Raw genomic sequence first — 11,926 nt, 5'->3', positions numbered from 1 at the left:
AAAACACATTGGCGGAAGCTTTACCATGACCGTGTACGGTCGTGACTTTGCCACAGAACACCGATATAAACTAAGAGTAGGCACACTGTACCTTCCACAGTGCAACGGAAATAAGAGTAGTGGTGGCGTTGTGAACTAAAGTATACGACCGAGAGATGGTGCTAGCTAAATCCAAATTAATATCATCATTAATACATAGTGAGCAATATGGCCGCTACGGTTGCGGCTGGTGGGGATCATCGCGCTGCTCGTTCGCTTATTTTCGGCGCTTTGTAACCGCTTTCGGGAGGTGTCGTTAATGCAGTACTGTAACATGACTACATATATCTTTATTATATCCCCAGGTGACCAAGAGGTGTCAATTGGCAAAAAAAAACACTTCGAACAAGTAAGCTTACGTCGTTTATTGCCACGGTGAAGCAAGCAGTAATATGCCACAATGTTCGTACAGGTCGGATGGAGTTACAGCTGTCAGTCACGGAGTGTACAACATGCAGAAACACAAATCGCCACCTATTTAATGAAATTGAAAGCTGAAATCGAGTTTTCTCATCGTGTTCGGCCAAAGAAGGGAAAACGAAGCTTCCGACAACGGTATTTATGGTGGCTACCCTCGTACTTCTTTGTGTGTGAAGTGTTGCTTGAAAAAAAAGAAAGAAAAAATGCTTGGCAAACACGTGCTTTCTGCAAGATAAGCTCTAGCTGCAATGTCCCTTCGTTTTCATTACACATTGGCCAGAGGCAAGAAGTATAGGGGTAAAAAGGAAATGTTATGCTAAATTTTACATCCCACATTGTCTGCTCCAGATATTCCTGCTGCAGAATTACGGTTCAGGTGCGGCAGGAAAGGCTTCGACACAAATGGAGTAGTCGTAGCAACATTATGGAGACAACAGTGCTTAAAAGGACCTTTGCAAATACTGTGTGAATAAACAAGGATACTAAACATAGCAGGCTAAATAATGCTCAGTGATCCTTGGAAAATGCAATTTATTGTATCATGTTGGAAAAACATCTCGGTTTGTGTGTTCAAACAAGTCAAATAGGTTGCAAGGAGATGAACATTTCAATTGAATAACAGAGGTGAGCAAAGAATGCCTCAGGCTGGAGCCAACGTTTCAACAAGCGAACGTGTTTGTGAGGGCCTTGACGAAGACAAGTTCCCCACTCTAAGGCTTCGGTTGCTCGTCCACTATTGTTTGGCTAAATGTTAAGGCAAACCTACTCGGAGTATACTTCAAAATGCTTTTGCAAAGACACTGCTCAGGTTTGTCATCTGCTGTTTGATGAGAACGAAAATTTGTTTTTAGAAATTTTTCATGTTTGAGAAGTGTGGAATTGGCCAGCTATATGCATTTCCCTGTTCTAGCTTTCGCTTACGGTGCAGGGCTAGCCTGGTTATTGACTTCATGCAAACTGTACATGAGCCTTTTGTAATTAACAAATGTAAAATAACGCGCGTATGCAGATGGAATTCTAATCGTAGCCCTTACCATCTGAACAACGTTCTGTTAGATTTCATCATGTCATATGGATATGTGGGTGTACACAATACAAATAACCTAAATTAGACAATTATTATAAAATAGGTCATTACCAATGCTAATCAGATGCTCAGGTACTTAAGGCGCAACTTTTACAAAGCACCATCTACTTCAAAACTACAGCTTTACAAGACTAATAGCCTGGAAACCTGAATATGCATATGAAATATGGGATTCTAGTAGCATAAATCTTATTACTTCACTCTACTCGTTTCATTCTTTCTCATTATAGCCGTACCACGAGCACCTCAATGAAAAGTAACCTAACACTCATTCCACTAGCTAACCACCTCAAAGTCGCCAGTATTTTGTTATTTCATAGAAGTTTCCATGACACCACACTTCACGACTTGATACTGCGACCTCAGTACATTTCAAACCGCGTTAATCATCATAGTTAGGTAGGACTTTATTCTTGTTACACGAAGTTTTCTTTGAATCTCATCCTCCGTACATCTCAACAATTCCACCACGTTCCCTGAAGTTTGGCAGCATCACCAATAGCAAATTTATGGGAAAGCATTAGCTAACATTGTGCATTCGGAAGAATCATTACGCTGCCCGAAGTCACTGAACTTGTATGTGTGTTTGCTTGACTCTACTTATTTGTGACCATTCCCCGTTTTAATGTCATATGGCCCTGAGGGTACCTTAAATAAAATATCGAATAATAAACTGACGAGTGTCTCCCAGGATTTCAATCATGAGGTATAATTTCTTCAAAATCGCATTGAGCGTTTTTGAAGGTTTTGAGATTATTTACATTTTCCCGTAACAAATTAACGTTGTAAGGGAGCATGTGATACATTGTGGCAATGCTCGTCAAACTGATTTGCAAAGAGCAGATGACATATTGTGTATTAGCAAGTAAGAGCTTGCTGCATTGTTTCTCTTCTCGTCGTCATGGCTATAATGACTTGAAACGAAACAAGTTGGCACTCATCATGTTACTTCTCCGTTTGTCATAAAACCTTAAATGCCAGTAAGCTTGTATGTAAAAGTTTAGCATTGCCGTTCTGTACGGCAGAAAACTGTACACAGCTGATTTCCTGATGCTCACACCCCGGATGCTCACATCCCTGTATGCTCACCCCTGTAGTTGGGGATATATCGCTCGTGTTGCACTCAAGAACACTGACGCACTGAAGCATACGTGACAGCGCAGTCATGTTTGAGTCAGTGTGTCCTTATGCTTGAGCACTGCCAAAAGAAATGATCTGTTTGCAACCTGTGCACCGTGTGCAGTGCATAGCACGACCTGCATCATGCAATAGCTATGCATGTAGCAGCGTATACCAGGATTGCTTCGATGCCTGCTTCAGAAGCAGCAAATACTGAGTCAATGAAACTGTAATTGATTTTGCATCTCACTTTTTGCTTATGGAAAGTGTAGATCGTGTGAGTGCATTGTGGAGAAGGTAAAAGGTATCATCAGTGCTTTGCACAGTCGGTATAATTAAACTGCTCGAATTCCTTCAGCTTGTACTAAAATGTTTCTTGTTGCGATACTATAGATTGTAGTCAGGACAAAGATATACTCAAAACCTAGTTACTAATGCATCTGCGCAGAATGTGATTGATTAAGAAGGTAATACTTGCACAACAACATTATGCCGATGCACAGCATATGTGTTTGAAATAAATACATTACATATAGGTGAACGACTGTGCCTACGATAACAAACTTTTTAGTAGCACTGCAAAAAGTGCTGCCATGCATATCAGCCACAACAAAACTGCTGCGTGTCCAACCTACTGCCTCGGAGGCACCTCTATAAAGACTGATCGGGCCCTTCACATTCTGGGTGTAACATTCAGCTCTTCTATCAACTTTTCCGATATGTCACCAGCACTGTATCTAAGCGCCGGCCCATTCTTAGGTTTGTGTCACGTGTTTCCCTTCCCTGATGACCTGAGGTTTTCCCCAGCATTCTACACTTCTATCATTCTTTCTCGACTTGAGTACTGCTCATCAGTATAATCCCCGTACCAAACTCGCGACGCTAACAAGCTTAAGGTTGTTCAGTGCCGGACAACATGCACCCTCTACAACCGTCTTTTTGGTTGTCGCAAGCTCATGCCAGCCTACGAGGATTGCCTCAAACCCCTCAAATAGCACACCGTCCAATACCAGTGCAACATTGCACTAGTCTTTTCTGCAGGGTGCTTGACGGCTCTCTGGACAGCACTCACCATTCTTCTTCAGTTCGCCTGAACAAGTGGTCAGCACAGCCTGAGCCACATCACGCCTGTATGGCCCAATACTACAACTCCATGATTACATCTGGCCATACAGAGATTTCTAGCCTCTCCCCCTCCTTGAACATTCGGACTCCCCTTCCTTGCGACCAGACTGAATTGGCACTCCTGTGTGTTGTGCATCCATCGATTGTGTGCGTGTCTGCCGTGCTGTGTGATTGAGCGAGTGTGTGTGCGCATGTGTGTGCACGGGGAGGGGAACGGGTTGTCTTTTACCCCCTGAAAATTTCAGCTCTAGATGGCTGGCTATGAGACGCTCTAACAAACTGGCATCTGTTTTTTCTTTAGTCTAGAGTGCCATGTTACCCCTAAAATTGTTATTATTATTATTATTATCCCTACGACCACATTGATCGTGTTGAAGCCAGCGTGACACATCATTCAAAATATTTCTGGAGCTTCGTGCGCTCTCACTGTTCCAAAGAGAGTGCCAAAGATGTATGTCTTCTTGATGAAAATGGTGATGCCCTTGCAGAACATTTCTGTTCGCTATATGGTGTGGAATATGCTTCAAGTAACCTTGCTTCTCAGTCTGGCAGAGTGCGTACGCTATAAGTCAATGAAAACCTTGTTTTCAAGTGTATGCAAAGCCTCAAACCTTCCTTTTCTTGTGGTGCTGATGGTATTTCTTCCGCAGAGCTTAAGACGTATAGATGCATACTTGTTCCCTGTTCTCACAAGCATCGTCTATTGTTCTCTGAAATCTAGTACGTTTTCTAGCATTCGGAAGGTAGCATACGCATTGCCCTCGCACAAATCCAGTGCTAGATGTGCAGTTACTAACTGCTGGCCTATATTTATCCTCTGCATTTTGTCGAAAGTGCGTGAATGGGTTTTGCATTCCTTGCTTTCTGTTAGTGCTAAGAACATTTTAATAAATGAACAGCACGGCTTTGTGTGCCGATGAATAAAAAAAATTGAGACTGTCAACAGTGTTCACCACTGCATCGACCTCTAGAAAGACATTTTCTCACTCTCATACTGGTGCAGAAACAATAGGTACGCTTAGATGCTTCCAATACTATGGCAGTAAGTTATACGTGGAAAACACACCCTGTGAAATTTTCATACACCGTACGGGATGCTCCTCTCCTTAGGGTCTATAAAATTAAAGATCTTGGTGTGTACTTCGACAAAATGCTAAGCTTCACTTCACATAGATAATTACACAACATGCCTTTCAGGATCGCGGAATTGCATGCCGTATATTGCATGATTTCCATTGACCTGCTGTTTTTCTGAAGTTCTGCCGTGTGCCTCCCGTTACTAGAGTATGCCTCTGCAGGAGAGGGTGCAACATGCAAATCTTATTCTGACCTCATTGAACGCGTCCAGAATAAATAGATATCTATCATCAAGCCCCACTTTTGCCATTCTGAAAACCACAGTTGAGCCTTCTCAATTACACCTCAACTCGCACCTCTACATTCAAGACTTAATTATTCACACCTTTTGTTCCTGTATAGGGTGGTTCATGACATGACACATTCCCTAAAGCTTCTGGATCATATGCATTTGTTCGTGCCTCAACAGTATACCAGGCAGAATTCCACATTCGTTGCCTGGCCTTGTTGCAAGTTTGTGTTACATAAGATTTGACTCCAAAACACATAATAAGAGCTGTGCCTCTATTGACGTTCTTCAGCGTTCATTTCCTGAGTTTTCTGTATCTGTAGATAATCATGTATGATCAACTCCCTTTTACTCTTCCTCATTTCCTTTTTTCCCTATTTGTTTCTCTATCTTGCGTTTCCTTGTCTACCACATTCATGTTTCTGTACATTTTGTCTCACATATTGCTCGTTAAGTGCACTAGTATGAAGGCTACGGTTCACTGTGTGAGGCTATGAATGAAACGGAGGCTAAGCGCCTGAGATGACGTGCTTGATTGTCACGCTCCTCAATATGAAAAGGCTTGTCCGTTGGGGGTGTGCGAAGAGATTTTGCACCAGTGCAAATCACACTCTCCTTTGCCCTACGTTCTCTCCCTCTACGGCAGGAAGTGGTATCGCTTCGAATTACTCTGTACGGCTTGGCCAGTTGGTTAACCAGTGTGTTGGCGCGACGTGACCTACGCTCCCCGCCACTACACAACTGAGGGGTATTTACCGGTATTACTCTGTGTGGATTGCCAGTGCGTGGTTCTTCTCCGTATTTCTCGGTGTTTCCCGTGTCTCTGTCATTTGTTTATTTCTTATTTTCTTTCCTATTTCTTCGCTTCCTATCTTCTTCTCCTCTTCTGTTTTCATTCCCTCCTCTCGAAGCAGTAGGCAGGCATTGTGCCCCTCTCGGTCGCAGTTGTGAGCTTACTCCGTCCCTCTTTCTTTTGTTTGTTTATGTTTCCATAACTAATAATACTAATATTAATAATGTGTGGGCTGACGAGTGTGCTGACAAGTCCCTCTACCAGGGAGCAAGAAAGAGTGAAGTTACCGGAATGGTGCAGCATGTATGAAGGTAAGCGAGACGCCACGAACAGATCTTCTCTATCCATGCGTGCAGGGGCACGCACGCAGAACGTTCGCTCCTCCGTAATGATGCATTAAACTGGCGATATTGGCTTTTACATCATATCGTCTCTTCTGCCGGACCCTCTCCGATGCCCAATATGGTTCTAACTTCAAGCAGACGCTGTTAAAGTTCGGCGAAAGCCTGTCCACGTGACGTCTTTATGACTGTGAATCATCGATCCCGTGAGCGCACGTGACACTTTTTATCACGTGGACTGACGTGCTCTTCGTTGGTACCATTTCAGAGCGTTTTCGAAGGCAGTTCGTTTAATATCCGTGTCCAAGGAAAATAAAACAAATGAAAAATATGATTGGGAAGCGCCCATTGACCCGCTAAAGTTATGTGGAGTCACGTGATACCGTTCACCAGCTGGTGTGAGGTTCGCTACGTGGGTACCACCACCTAGCTTTTGATTTTCCCGTTCCTTTGATATCCATGTCGCCATGGTTGTAAGTTAACCCTGGGCTTGCGAAAGTTACGTGATGTTACGTGACTCTTTTTCACGTGGTCTGAAGTACGCAAAGCGCGCACCATCGCAGACCTTGTTCTAAGCCCGATCGCTTGATATCCATGGCAGTATGATTGGGGATAATGCATGGGCTAGCGAAAGATGCGTGAAGTCACGTGACATCCTTTCCCACGTGACTGGACGTTAACTACGTGTACACCATCGTATAGCTTTTGATTCTCCGGTTCGTTTTGATGACAATGTCGGCATGGTTGCTAATAACCCATGGTCTGGCTGAAGCTACGTGATGTATCGTGGCTATTCTCCGCGGGGTCTGAAGTACGCGAAGTGCATACAATCGCAGACCTTGTTCGAAGCCCGATTGTTTTATATCCACGTCAGTATGATTACGAATCAAGCATGGGCCAGCGAAATATACCTGAGGTCACGGGACAGCGTCTCCCACGTGATTTGACGTTCGCTACGGGGTTACCATCGCATAGCGTTTGGGATTCCCATTCGTTTGATATCTATGTCGGCATGGTTTGTAATTACCCATGGTGAGGCTAAAATTTCGTGACGTCACGTGACTCTATTTCACATGGTATTACGTACGCGAAGTGCGTCCCATCGCAGACCTTGTTCGAAGCCCTATCGTTTTATATCCACGTCAGTACGTTTGTGAATCACGCATGGGCCAGCGAAATATACGTGAGGTCGCGGGACAGCGTCTCCCACGGGATTTGACGTTCGCTACGGGATCGCATAGCGTTTGGGATTATCATTCGTTTGATATCTAGGCCGGCATGGCTTGTAATTACCCATGGTGAGGCTAAAATTACGAGACGTCACGTGACTCTATTTCACATGGTATTACGTATGAATGAATGAATGAATGAAACCACGTTTATTCCACATTAAAATGCGTCGAAGACGCTGCGGTGGAAAGAGGAGGGGTGTTATTGGAAAAGGGGAAGGGTAAGGCTGCCTCCGTTTTATTAAAGAACGTCCTGGAGGCAGCTAAGTGGGGGCGGCATGACGCTTGTGGCTGTCGCGGAGCCGATCGCCGACGGGTGGTGCTGCAGGGTCCTGAAGGAACAGCAGCAGTGCTCGCCAGTGCTCGATGGCGTGGTCCGGAGACGTGGTATCCGGGCAAGCCCAAGTCCGGAGAGAAGAAGGCCAGGGTCCCCGCTGTATGGTGGCCAGGGCACGAAGCCTTGGTGGGATGTAGAGGGGGCACTCCCAACAAAGGTGGTTTAGATCAGCACGACATGTGCACATGGAACAGAACCCACTTACGGGTGGTGGGGTGCCACCCTTGTGGAAACGGTTCAACAAGTGAGGAGTAAAGAGGGTGCTTGTCTGGATTCTCCGAAGCAAGACTGACTCTCGCCGTGTGAATACCTTCGGTGGAAGTGACGGTATAGAGAGTGGATTGCCCACTGCTGCGAGGTAGGCGGCACGTCGTTCTTTGGTCGCATGCTTGTCTGCCATTGGGTCTGCTACCTCAGGTGTGGTAGCTAAGAGAGGATAAGGATTATCGGAGGCTCTGGCTAGCGCGGTAGAGAGATGAGCGCGCGCCAGTCTATGAGCCTTCTCGTTTCCGGGGATACCGCAGTGCGCAGGGACCCAGTGAATGGTAACATCGTGACCGCATTCGCGGAGCAGGCGTGCCTGGTGCCGGATATTCTGCAGTACGGGATCTGTGTAAATAATATTAGCACATGCCCGATGGGCAGCCTGAGAATCCGTGTACACATGATGGTGAACAGGGTCAGTTTGAGATGAAGTTGCGAGGGCCCACTCCAAATAATCTAGGATGGCCATTAGCTCAGCGCGGGTGCTGGACATTGCTTCTGCTGATATATGATGGCGGCGGTTCTGATTTTCATTTGTTTGGTCGTACCACGCAGTCGCATGGTATTACGTATGCGAAGTGCCTCCCATTGCAGACCTTGTTCGAAGCCCTATCGTTTTATATCCACGTCAGTGCGATTGTGTGTCACGCACGGGCCAGCGAAATATACGTGAGGTCACGGGACAGCGTCTCTCACGTGATTTGACGTTCGCTACGGGGGTACCATCGCATAGCGTTTGGGATTCCCATTCGTTTGATATCTATGTCGGCATGGTTTGTAATTACCCATGGTGAGGCTAAAATTACGTGACGTCACGTGACTCTATTACACATGGTATTACGTACGCGAAGTGCGTCCAATCGCAGACCTTGTTCGAAGCCCTATCGTTTTATATCCACGTCAGTACGATTGTGAATCACGCATGGGCCAGCGAAATATACTTGAGGTCACGGGACAGCGTCTCCCACGTGATTTGACGTTCGCTACGGGGGTACCATCGCATAGAGTTTGGCATTCCCATTCGTTTGATATCTATGTCGGCATGGTTTGTAATTACCCATGGTGAGGCTAAAATTACGTGACGTCACGTGACTCTATTTCACATGGTATTACGTACGCGAAGTGCGTCCAATCGCAGACCTTGTTCGAAGCCCTATCGTTTTATATCCACGTCAGTGTGATTGTGAATCACGCATCTGTCAGCGAAATATACGTGAGGTCACGGGACAGCGTCTCTCACGTGATTTGACGTTCGCTACGGGTGTACCATCGCGTAGCTCTTGCGATTCATGTTCCTTTGACACCCACCTGACTGCGTTTGTGAATCACATCTGGGCTTCCGAAAAATAGGCAAGGTCACGGGACATCCACCACCACGTGGTCTAGCGTACCCTTCGTCGGTACTATCACAGAGCTCCTTCGAAAACCGATCGTTTGATATCCATGCCAGTATGGATGAGAATCAGGAATATGTTAGGGAATGGTACCTGAGATCCCGTAACACGCTCTTTCACGTGATATCAGATGCGTTACGTGGTTATAACCGCAGAGATTGTTCGTAGCTCGTTCATTTGATATCTATGTCAACGGGTCTTAGAAAACAAAACGATAAGTCACGTGACGCTCTTTTCGGCGTTCTTTTATCAGCTTACTAAACAATGGTTTGTTGCTGAATGTCCCTTTGTTACAATGCATGTCAGCAAAGCCATCAAATAGCGATGTCCTGCATTACCTGTTCACGGCAGTAATATAATGTCCATATCAGTGCAATATTTCGATGATTCATCGCGGGAGAAAGGCATTTCTGTAGTCCCATGACAATCCTATTGAAGAAAGCTCTTCAGTTATGTTTGGTCGCCGCAAAATTTTAACATTTCGTCATTGTATCGAACTGCTATAACAGCTCCACAAATGTATCTTTACTTTAGATTAGATTCCCTGGCGTTAGGATTAAAATACGTGGCGCGTAGAGTAAATTATTTGGAGCTCGGAATAAATTGACCTGCGCTTCCAGTAATATAGCTGGCGCTTGGAATAATGTCAGGGGGAAAACCTGTAATACTATGTTAGGGAGCACAGAAATTCGGAAAGATAAATTGAAAGAAAGAAAGGTAAGGAGGTTAATGAGACAGGATATCTAGCTCGCACGAGCGGTTACAAAAATAAATGCACATATAATAGAACAAAGAAAGAGAGGTAATTTGGGTACAAGTCCAGATGAACAAATACCAGGGTATCCGAATGTCCGGCTATCCGAATATCCGGGTACCAATAACCACATAACCAACGAATAAGCGAGCACTCCGGTTATCCGGTTTTTACATTCGAATAATCGGTGAATTGAAGAACGGGATAACTGGTTTTCTGCAAAACCGCTTAGATCGAGCCCATAACGTTGACAACAACCGGTAACGATCGATGAAGGTCTTTAGTGGTAGGATAAAGCCAAAACACATTAGAAGGCGAATTAAGCATGCATTTACTGACTGGTTTACTGCTTCAATAGCGGAGAACAACATAGGTCGCGTCGTATGCAACCTGTGTATAAGCACTTTCTACAGGTTCTCATCAGTATTCCTCTGAACCCTATTTGTTTACTCTTTTCTTTCCCCATCAGCCTTCTCGCAGGCGGACGGACTCTGCGTTTCCTCATCCTATTCTACTCTCTCGCTCTAGCTCAGGAAAGCATTGCTTGCATACATTTCTGCATTGGTGTTGATTCTGTATAATTATTTTCTAACTACGTGCGGCCTGTAGAACGAACAGGCGTATTTAATAAAAGGAAAATCAGACATCCACCCTTTCGTAGCATTTGCTACAAAGGAAACCCATACGGGTTCCTCGCAAGAAAAGCCTCGCAGTTGAAGAAAGATTCGTCCTGGTCCTAGACTCGAACCTGGGACTACCGCCTTTCGTGGGCAGCCGCTCTACCATCTGAGCTAACCAGGCGGCTAGCAGATGGTAGGGCGAAGTCTAATTTGTCAACAACTGGAAGCAAAGGCATGAGTTTGACGTAATAGTTCTGCGGACTGGCACAGCGCTTGTCCGAGGATGGGTTGACCGATCAATGACATAGATGACGAGAGACCGGTCCTCGATGAGGCGGTAAACTTGGGAGTAAAGCCAAGGGAGTGGAGTTCTTCCGTAAGCCAGACGGGGGATCCAACGACAAAACTCTGTACATGCTGGTCATTGTCGCGGCGATCTTTCAGGAGCACTGTCGGACGCGGCAATCTTGGCTGTCGGAAGTGAACGAGCGGGCCAGCTGCCGACACTTTTCTAGATGCTGTGTGTCGTCGCAAATTTGACTGTATTCGGAGGCGTCCGTACGGTACGGTTAAATTACGTAAAGCGGGGAGGATGATTCAGGGTTGTATGAACGAAAAAAAAAACGGTGAAGTAACTCTGGTTAACGATGTCGCGCTGTTATATGCACAAGTAACAAAGGGGAGAGGACGTGTGGATTGGAATGGTCAGAATCAATGTGCATCACGAGCATGTCTCCAAGCGTTTGTTGAAATGTTCGCGGAGCCATTATTTCGAGGTTATTAGGCAGTAGATGTGCGGTGATCAATACTGCATGAGCGGGCATGTATGTCGTTGGACTAAAACACACGGCCTCCATCGATCAGCAGTTTACGTGGTGCACCATTATGGAGAATGAAATGACGCATTATGAAGGAAGCGAAGTCAGGAGCACCAGCCGCAGGGTGCAAAGCCGTTTCTGCGTATCGCGTCAGATTTTCAACTGCGACAATCCAGTGACTTCCAGCAACACAGCACGGAACCAGTCCGTAAATGTCGAT

The sequence above is a fragment of the Dermacentor andersoni genome, chromosome 3 (assembly GCF_023375885.2).
Source record: "Dermacentor andersoni chromosome 3, qqDerAnde1_hic_scaffold, whole genome shotgun sequence".
NCBI lineage: Eukaryota > Metazoa > Arthropoda > Arachnida > Ixodida > Ixodidae > Dermacentor > Dermacentor andersoni.
The sequence above is the reverse complement of the archived record's forward strand: the minus strand, read 5'-3'. Positions refer to the sequence as shown.